This window comes from Leucoraja erinacea, chromosome 30, assembly GCF_028641065.1.
Source record: "Leucoraja erinacea ecotype New England chromosome 30, Leri_hhj_1, whole genome shotgun sequence".
Classification (NCBI taxonomy): Eukaryota; Metazoa; Chordata; class Chondrichthyes; order Rajiformes; family Rajidae; genus Leucoraja; species Leucoraja erinaceus.
Window position 1 is genome coordinate 25,242,927 of NC_073406.1, and position 10,437 is coordinate 25,253,363.

The 10,437-nt window shown below is 46.7% G+C and overlaps 1 long non-coding RNA gene across 1 annotated transcript; it reads left to right on the forward strand.

Moving 5' to 3' along the window:
* Positions 1 to 720: 720 nt before the first annotated feature.
* On the forward strand, positions 721 to 9,684 carry LOC129711429 (uncharacterized). The gene is made up of 3 exons (XR_008725841.1): positions 721 to 1,309; positions 6,200 to 6,238; positions 9,324 to 9,684. It is a non-coding gene; the product is annotated as an uncharacterized LOC129711429 (long non-coding RNA).
* Positions 9,685 to 10,437: the final 753 nt, after the last annotated feature.

A 10,437-nucleotide genomic window follows, 5' to 3' on the forward strand; every position in this document is an offset into this window, starting at 1 on the left:
CAAGGTAAAGTTTGACCTTCTTCCCTTTCAGAAAGTTTGGTTGAAATGCTGGACAAGAATGAAACAAAGGTTGTTTGTTATAATGTAACAGTCTGGCAGTCAGCAGAATGAGAGCATATGTACTGCCGGAATCACATTCAACAATGCATGTACTCTGAGCCCTGTCTCTGAGCACCATGTGGAATTAACCAAGACAGTTTGAATGAATTAGCTGTTACATGACAGAAACTACACTAGGTGCCAAAGAATATAGTCCCCGATTTTCTCCAAAGGTCACTAGAAAGCTGTGGAAAATTGAAGTGAAACATTGGTTTCTCTCCTGGGTACGGGCGAAACAGAGAGGGCTATGTATAGTATTGGTCTATCAACTTAAACCAGCTTTTATGCATTACTGCAAACAGAAAGACCATCTACAGATCTATCCAGCCAGTCAGACTCATCCAGTTAGTCCTCCATGGTGATTTAATGTTGTCAGTACTTGCTACGGAGGCCCTTCAGATCCTGTCTCAAACAACCAATGTCAAAGTAAGTGTTGGACACTTACCCACGAGATCATTTGGGAGACTACTGAGATTTAATGCTGCGTCTCTGTATCTCATCTCCAGTTAAGAATAGCCTTTAGTCCAATGTGACACATGGCATGCAATTACGTGCAAAACTATCATTATTAATCAGTTAAGACTTCCATTCCCAAAAATCTTAAATCATTGCAATTAATAGGACTTTCCAAAGCAATTTTCCATGAGTAAAGTCTGCTACGCTCCACTTAATTTCCTTCTTCCAGTCAGTCCAATATATCATTTTAGTCCCTTTAAAGATACTCTGGAATCTTCACATCCACTCTCGATGTCATAGAATCAAAACGTGCGCTTTGGGTAAGTCAAACACACTAGCAGCAGTTGTACAGAGAACATAGAAAATAATTGTTGCAACCTTTACAATGTGCAATCACTGTGTTGATATATCTATATTACTAAATCTCTGTTCTTGACCGCTTTTGGCCTTCTGTGCTGCGATTTCCGAGAGAATGCCGCCACCTACGGCCGTCATTTTTAGCCACCTCGCTCAGAGCCCCCCTCCGCTGCATGTGTGCCGAGGATTTTTCCCGTCGATGAATAATGACAGAGATATTAATGTTTTTACAAAATTCCCCATTCTCTCTGCTGCCCCCACTGGCGGCAGGGGAGGAGGGAGGGACTATAAAACCAGGAAGTGGTGTGCCTCAATTAATCTCTGCAAGATGGAGCTCTGTCAATTAGTCTCTGTCACTCTGAGCTCTGAATGACACTGAACAAATATCTACAGCACTGTGAGTACCCTTAATTTGGTTTGAAAATGAAAATATGGTTAGAGGTAAAAAAAAAAAGCACTGCCTGCAAATGGTTGTTTGGGTTTGGGTTGAAGTAAAAAGGCACTCTCTCTCTCTCTCTTTTCTCTCTCCCCTCCTCTCTCTCCTCCCCTCTCTTCTCTCCCCCCCCTCTCCTCGCCCCCTCCTCTACTCTATCCCCCTCTCCTCTCTCCCCCTCTCCTCTCCCCCCTCTCTTCTGGCATAAGGCCAATTTGCTCTCCCCTCTCTCTCTCTCTCTCCTCTCCCCCCCTCTCCTCTCCCTCTCCCCTCTCCTCCTCTCCGCCCCTCTCTCCTCTCTCCCCCTCTCTCCTCTCCCCCTCTCCTCCTCCCCCCCTCCCCCCCCCTCTCTCCCCCCCTCTCTCCTCTCCCCCCTCTCTCCTCTCCCCCGCTCTCCCTCCCCCTCTCACCTCTCCCCCTCCTCTCCTCTCTCCTCTCTTCCCCTCCTCTCTCCTCTCTCCCCCTCCTCTCTCCCCTCCTCTCTCCCCCCCCTCTCTCCCCCCCCCTCTCTCCCCCCCCTCCCTCCCCCCCCCCTCCTCTCCCCCTCCTCTCCCCCTCCTCTCCCCCTCCTCTACCCCCCCCCTCCTCTACCCCCCCCTCTCCTCTCTCCCCCCCTCTCCTCCTCTCCCCCTCCTCCCTCTCCCTCCTCTCTCCTCTCCCCCCTCTCCTCTCTCCCCCCTCTCCTCTCTCCCCTCCCTCTCCTCTCTCCCCTCCCTCTCATCTCCCCCTCCTCTCTCCCCCTCTCTCTCCTCTCCCCCTTCCTCTCCTCTCTCCCCCTCCCTCTCCTCCCCTCCCCCTCCCTCTCCCCTCCCCCTCTCCTCTCTCCCCCTCTCCCCCTCTCTCTCCCCCTCTCCTCTCTGCCCCCCCTCTCCTCTCTCCCCCCATCCTCTCTCCCCCCCCCTCTCCTCTCTCCCCCTCTCCTCTCCCCCCCCCCTCCTCTCCCCCCATCCCCTTTCCCCCTCCTCTCTCTCTCCCCCCTCTCCTCTCCCCCCCCTCTCCACTCCCATCCCCTCTCCTCCCCCCATCTCCTCTCCCCCCTCTCTCTCTCTCCTCTTTTTCTCCCCCTCCTCCCCTCCATTTCCTCCCCCCACCGTCCCTCCCCTAACCCCCCCACCCCTCCTCACACACCCCTACCCCGTTCCCTCCACCCTCCCTCCCCCTCCCTGCTCCCCACCTCTCCCCCGCCCCTCATCTCACCCGCCTCTCAGCACCCCCCCTCTCTCTCCCCCTCTTCCCCCTCTCTGCTCCCCCTCTCTCCTGCCCCCCTCCCCCTCTCTCCTCCTCCCCCTCCCCCCTCTTCCCCCTCTCCCCCCTCTCTCTCTCTCTCTCTCTCCCCCCCTCCCCCCTCCATCCCCTCCCCTAAACCCCCTCCCCTCCACACCCCCTACCCTCTTCCCTCCACCCCCTTCCCCCCTCCCTGCTCCCCACCTCTCCCCCCTCACCCCCCTCTCAGCACCCCCCTCTCTCCCCCTCACTCTCACCCTCTCTCTCTCCTCCCCTCCTCCCCCACCTTTCCCCCGGGAGGATAGTTAGTGTCCCCCCTCTGCATGCCGCCTCCCCCCCCCACAACCGCACATTGGGGGAACAGACCCAACGGGTCTGCACTTGGTCTAGTATATATATATATCCCATCCGGGAGGCGCTACAGGTCTCTCCGTTGCCGGACCAGCAGGTTCAGGAACAGCTTCTTCCCTGCGTCTGTTACACTACTTAACTCTGCACCTTGGTGATTGCCAGTCACTCCCCCCGGACACTCCTTCCCCCAGAAAATTTGCACTACTGCTACTGTTTGCACATATATATAATTTACTGCTCAATATTCTATGTTCGCTCTTCTGGGTGAGATGCTAACTGCATTTCATTGTCTCTGTACTGTACATTGCACAATGACAATAAAGATTGAATCTGAATCTGAATCTGAATCTGAATATATATATATATATATATTTAAAGACACAACAGACTTTGAAATTTATAATCTGCCTTTCCCATTTGAATAAGACTGGGGAAATCTATTTATGTTTGCTGGACAACTTGTTGTCCTGTTTGTGCCTTTGGTGCCTCCTAGCCTGGTTCTCCAGGCTGACCATAAATTCTGCACCAAGTTTGGATGGAATACAAGTGATTCGAGGAGTGTCCATTAGTTCAGAGGACTAACACTTTCAACAATAGTTATCCCCTGCCTAGTTGAGAAGTGGACTTATTGCTGTGACTGAGACATATATTTACTCCTCCATGCATTTACACAGTGCTCTCTCTCCCAATATGTAATTACCCCATGAAAGATTTGTTACACTGACAAGAATTTTAATGCTATCGATTCATTTCATAAATCCATCTGCCAACTTGTTGGATCGATACTTTTAAGAAGGCACTTGATTATCCACTATGAGTAATCAACTGTACATTCAATTAATTACCAGACCGTTACTTTTATCATAGAAAATAAGTTTTTTTGGTGGAGATTAAATAAATCCATTCCATTTAATGAACACACGCTCTGTGTGTGTCACATAAGGCAATGAAGTGAAGAGAATAATTTAATTTTTTCATTAAATAGAATTACAGCTGGTTACTTGAGGCTACTGCACACTTAATTGAAAGGAAACCATTTTGTCTTAATTTACTTCCGTAGTTATGAATTACAGTTAGCCTGGCTGAAACATATTGAGAAAGGATTAAAATGGTTCTGAAACTTCTTTTTTTTGATGAAAATAGCTGATTACCAAATGGGACAACAGACAGAGAAAGATTTCGAGGTCCCCTTTCTTGTCTAGATATGGTAGTTCACTCCCCGGAAATATTAGGAAAGGTCTTCCCATCCTGTTGACTGATGTCGTGGCCATCTCTCTTACTGGGCTAACAGCCTCCACACTCCAAGTAGACCTGTTTGAAGTGCAATTCTATTGACATCAATTGGAACCTGATGGGTTTTTTATACTAGCGCTTAGCTGTACCATTAACAGTCTCACCTCAGATGCAGAAACCTGTGGATTCGAGAGCCACTCCTAGCATGAGCTGAATGTGTCCAATTTTGAGGAATTCTCCACAATCATTTCAGGTGGAGTATTTCAGAAATGATATTAAGTCAAGCTTCTATCCACTCTCTCATGTGAGAAATTCCAGTTGTAGTAAAAGAACAATGCAGCTCTCTCTGATATCCTGGTCAACAATTATCCCAGACAATATCATTAAAATAGTTGAACTACTCATTATCGCTTTCCTATTATGTGTGGGAGATTGCCTTTATATTTTAATTAGACTATAAAGTGCTTTGTAAAGGGCCTGTCCCACGAGCATGCGACTCCATGCGGCAAGCGCGACCTAACGTGGTCGCTTGAGCCATACGGCCTCGCGGGGCCGATCCCACTTAGATCACCGGTGCCATATGGAGTTGTGCGGAGCTAGTCTCGACATCGCGCGGGGCTCCGAAAAACTGACACTGTCCAAAAATTCCGCGCGGCAAATGCCTACCGGCCCGCAGCCACCTCGACGCCATACACATCGCCTCGACGGGCGTGCGCAGCGTCTTGATGGCGAACGTAGCGTCTTGACGCCGTAAGTCACGCGCGAACTTCCTGCGGACTTCACGTGACTCACTTGACCTCCCGCTTCCAGTTTGGTCGCGCTTGCGCATGCAGCGCTTGCGCATGCAGTCGCATGCTCGTGGGACAGGCCCTTACTGTCTTGAGGTTGTGTAAGAGGTTATAACAATCCAACGCTTTGTACTGTGTGAAATGTGTGCTGTATATACCTGCTCAGTATCAACTGTTGGTCCAGATCAAGCATTGGCTTGAGGCAAGGAGTGCTCTGCCTGTCTCCACAAATCCAGGATGGTCTCTTTACCCCATCCTAGGGATATGATCATCCGCACCCTCCTACACCACGCTCGTCCCAAACCTAACAGGCATTCAAGCGCGATTTCCGTCATCAGCCCACTGACAATGGTGTTAATGAAGCCCAGATATTCAATGGATGGGAACCATCATCAAAACTGCAGGTCAAAATCCAGAAATTTGACAACTAGTGGCTGAAATCTTGAAGTTGGAAGAATGGGTAACTGACGACTGCTGCTGCCTTTGTTGTCATTGGGTACAACTTAGCATATTTAAGGTATGCAGCATAAATTAAAAATGTTAACACAAACTTTGCAAATTATTTTAATGATGACAGAGCAGCCAAATGAGAAGCCTCTTAATCCATTTTCAACACATTGAGCCCAGTGCTTCTACAGAACCATTAAATTAATGAGTCATCTGGAGGAGGAACCTGCTCAAATACTTCCTGAAATTCACACATGGTTGAACAAAATTTGAGAGTACTCACTCATTGTCCCATTTTTCCAGCCCAGGTGTGTTTTGCCTGTAAACATTCTCTGCATTCCCACCCTGCACCAGCAGCAGAAGACCAACAATTGCCACGTAGACAGTGAATTGTTCCTCTCTGAGCCTGTTTCTAAATTTTCAGTCAATTTTCTTTCTTTTCAGTCTGAAGAAAAGTCTCGACCCGAAACGCCACCCATTCCTTCTCTCCAGAGATGCTGCCTGTCCCACTGAGTTACTCCAGCATTTTGTGTCTACCTTTGATTTAAACCAGCATCTGCAGTTCTTTCCTACACATCTTTTCAGTTCCTTTTTGAACCAGATGATCATGTCAGCATCAATTAATATTGGCTGGGGGTTCTGGAAAGGATGGTATTAAGTAGACTGATAAAATGGAGATGCATGAAACTTCACAAGAAAATTAAATGAAGGTTATTAATGCCACATGTAGTTGTGCACTCGCTCACAGCCAGCACTGTGGGTGACCTTTAAGATTCAGTCACAAATAACAACGGTTGTTTCTCTCTTTCAGCTCTGGTGATTCCTGTATTTGCTGCTCCAGGGAAGTTAGGTAGCTCTTTAATTCTATGTTGTGGTTTCCTTTGCCAGTAATATGAGAACATGATAACGTTGCAATAAATAAAAGCAATGCTGCAGGTTCACCTCTCCTGCATATTTACTGTGGGACAGTGGGGCATGCTGGTTGGCTCCAAGCACAAAGTAGGTGAGCAAGAATCAACATGCATTTTTTAAAGGATGCCCATTTTTTATTGTTCTACTGACAACAATGAAACATTGTTCAGAAAGGGACAGGAGAAGAGAGGATTAACCAAGCTTAGATGAAGAAGGGATAGTGGTAGAAGGGCAATAGTGTAGCAATAAACTGTGGATATGATAAAGACCTGGTAAATGGTTGACATCAAACCAATCGAGATGGAATTCAAATCTGCTTCTTCACTGCTTTTAGTAAATGTTTATGGCATGTGACCTTCACTGGAAAGACCAGAAATAATTGTCCAATCTTATTGCCCAGGAACAGTTTATTCAGTTGTTACAGACTGGCAAAGGGTGCTGTCTGAAATAGAGATTCAGAATCCTCAACCAATATGTTTCCAAATCAAAGGGGTTCAGATATATGTAGCTCGTCCAATGCTGTGTGGTTGACCTCACTTACCGTGGGATTAACTGTAAATGGCAATAATTTGTTCCTTGTCGGTGGTCCCCACATACAAAGAGCAAATTTCACCACCAGAAATGGCAGGTGAGCTCCAGCTGTTTAATCCCAAAATTGCAATCTTTGTGTGATAAAATCTGTACCTCGCTTTGTTATAAATGCTCTTTAGCTGAAACAAGCAGGCCTTTCTGTTGTGTTTTGTTTGCCCTATTTAAAAATGACAATAAGAATAGTATTGGCATTAACTGCAGTGAGATTTCCCTTCGTATTTTTACTGTTTAACATGAATTTCGAAAATATAAACATGTGCCTTTTGTGTGTCCCCCATCACTAGAACTTTCTTTTAATTTTCCTCCTCCTTTCTTGAACGTGGGTCCCTGTGGCAGTAAATGGGCAGGTCAAAGAGAGGTGCTTGAAACTTCACAAGAAAACTAAGCATACCATATTGCAGAATGAGTGTCCCTTTGTGATGTGCTGTCCCAAAAATCAACCTATTTGACTGCTGAGAGCTCAGCATTCACCAAACCCTGAACTTGTAATGCTGTTCAATGGTGTTTGCCAGTGGGGAATGAGACTGATAGAATTAATGGCATTTGCCTCCTCTCCTCGACCTGCAGCCCGTCCATGGAGCCAAATTGTGCCTCTATATTAACAGTTTCTTTGCAAAGTAACAAAGAATGGGTATTGAAAGGTTAGGCCTAAGACATAATGAGAATAAATTACAAGGTGTGCACTTGCACGACATCTGATCATTGTGCTGGCAAAGGGTGAATATTAAGGATGTGGTGTAGTGCAGGGGCCGAGGTGAATCCCTGTGGCTCCAGTGACAGACTGAAAGTGCATTGGTCATGACTTGTGCATATCTCCATCCATCCCAATCTGAATAGGGAGCTGACAGGCAAACAAAGCCTGCCTTTTCTGTTGATACTCACCGGATTGAAGAGCAAAAGGCCTGCGTGTCGTCCAGTACAATACAAGAGACTGAGCGATGTTTAACTCAAACAGCAGGGCCCACAACTGAATGCTTCTTAATGAACTGAGCAAAAGAAACTAAATGCTGAACACAATGCCAAAGTGGCCTGTATTTTCCAGTCTGATTCGTATAGAGAATGACAAGCAGGATTGTGAAACAGCTTGCTGCATAGCAGACCCTATCATTAGTGGCTTGTAAGTTCCACTGTGCAGAATGAAAGGTAGTTCCATTTTTTATGCACCTTTTTTACCTTTTTTATGTAACTTTGTAAAGATGCTGGTGACACGGGCCTAATCAATGAAAAATTATGTATAAATGCATTCCTGTCTCGGACAATTGATAAGTACACAGTTTACTGTAGTACAGGCCAGGTAAATCCCATTTCTGATCCTTGGTCTGTGTAAAATGAAAATAATTGAACGACGACAGCAGGCAATGGCACATTACACATTGCTTGATTTTCTCTTCCATTGCTGCCAATGCTGTCACCCAAGATGACATTGGAACCCAATGTTTCAAAGGTTCTTTATTGTCACATGCACAAACCTACAGTGAAAAACTTTTTTTTGCATACAGTTCAGTAGAGTATTCAGAACATATCTGAGAACAATCCCAGATTAGTCAACAGTGTAAAGAAATGTTCCACTGCGACCGCATGTAGGAGTCGCCAGGTTTTGCAGCAAAGTCCGAAACCTGTCACCTCTTCCAGTCGATCCACGCACTCAGTCATCTGGAGCGGCACCTGATCCAGGCGAGCCCCAGGCTGATGCAGGGCCTCCAGCCATCACCTCCATCCGGATTATCCAGTGAACCGTCCTCACTCTCGCGGAAGTTAAAACCCCTGTTCACATTTACCGGCCCTTGCTCTCACGTCCACTGTTGCTGGCTCCCTCCATCCTCCTCTCCGGTCCTCGTGGGAACAGTAAGGTCAGGCTTAGCAGCTTCTCTCTGCAGCAGCCCACAGCTCCTGCCTTCCAACCCGCGGCCCAAGAAAAATCTCCCTGCGCAAAGTCTTTCCTCAGGAGAGGTTGTTCCTGTGTAAAGTCTTTCCTCAGGGGAGAGGGGCAGGTAGTGAGAGTCAGAAAGCAGTCTGACAGTGGAAGCCATCACCACAAAGCCTGAAGGTAGACAAAAGTGCTGGAGAAACTCAGCAGCATCTATGGAGCGAAGGAAATAGGCAACGTTTCGGGCCGAATTTTTGGCCCGAAACGCCTATTTCATTTGGGCCGTAATGTTGCCTATTTGGGTTTTGGCCCGTAACGTTGCCTATTTCCTTTGGCCCGTAACGTTGCCTATTTCCTTTGGCCCGTAACGTTGCCTATTTTTGAAGAAGGGTTTCGGCCCGAAACGTTGCCTATTTCCTTCGCTCCATAGATGCTGCTGCACCCTTTGAGTTTCTCCAGCACTTTTGTCTACCTTCGATTTTCCAGCATCTGCAGTTCCTTCTTAACCACAGAGCCTGATCCAGTTTTCATCTAACTCAATATTACAATCTTCTTTCATTCTCAGGCACTCCCTCTGGATTAAGGATGACTTGATTCCATGCTGGATGTGTGTTATGGGGCGACTGATGAGGCCAATGTGGGAACTGCAGACTCCTCTACAGACAGGACGGGAGGTGATTGATATAACTGCTGAGTAGCAACCTGTTATTTCTCTTTCAAGGCACCTACTTTAATTTAGTAACAAATAAAATCATCAAATCTCTCATTGGTCATAACTTAAGAAGTGTCCTACAAGCGGTGAATATAATGGACTTGTTGTATCATTGGTTTCACCTACACTTTCAATATCTTCAACTAAACTTTTAAAAGGCTACAGATTCAGTTTCAGTTTCATCCCTCACATTTGTGTAAAAATTCAATCTATCAAGTATCAAGTATATCTTTATTGGCATTTTCCTGAGTACTCACATACCCAGAGGAAACAAAAAAACGTTGCTCAACCAGTGTCCATTCAGTGTGCAGTAAAAAATAAATAGAAATAAAATAACATATATCATGAACAAATGAAACACTCTACTCGCTACTAAACATCAACAGGCGTTCCGATCGGCAGCGGCACGACAGTGGCTCTGCTGCAGTGTGTCCAGGTTGGTGGTTGGTGCGTGATACTTTGGCAGGGGGCAAAGTCCGTTTATCAGTCTTATAGCCTGCGGGAAGAAGCTGAGGGGCATCCTGCTGGTTTTGCAGCTAATGCTCCTGTACCTCTTCCCAGATGGCAGGATGGAGAATATGTGATGCGATGGGTGGTAGGGGTCTTTGATGATGGAGATAGCTCTGTTGATACATCTCTTCCTGTATATGTCCAGCAGGAACCTATATGACATTCTGGGCTCCAAAAGCAAATGTTACCTTTAGAGAAGCACATTAGACCAACCAGTGTTGCTCACTGCCCCCGGTGCCAGTCTTTGTCACTGTTTCAGACTATCCACACACTGCCAACCTGTCGACCTCTTTGTCCCTTAATATCAAACCAATCTTTCTACAATTAAATCTGGTATCAACCGTTGCTCAACTATATTCACTTAACCTCACATATTTGATATCAAAAGTGGGTGGGAGATTGCAACCTTCACGTGGTCCGCCCTGTTTCGATGAATGCAATCAACCTGGCGTGTACA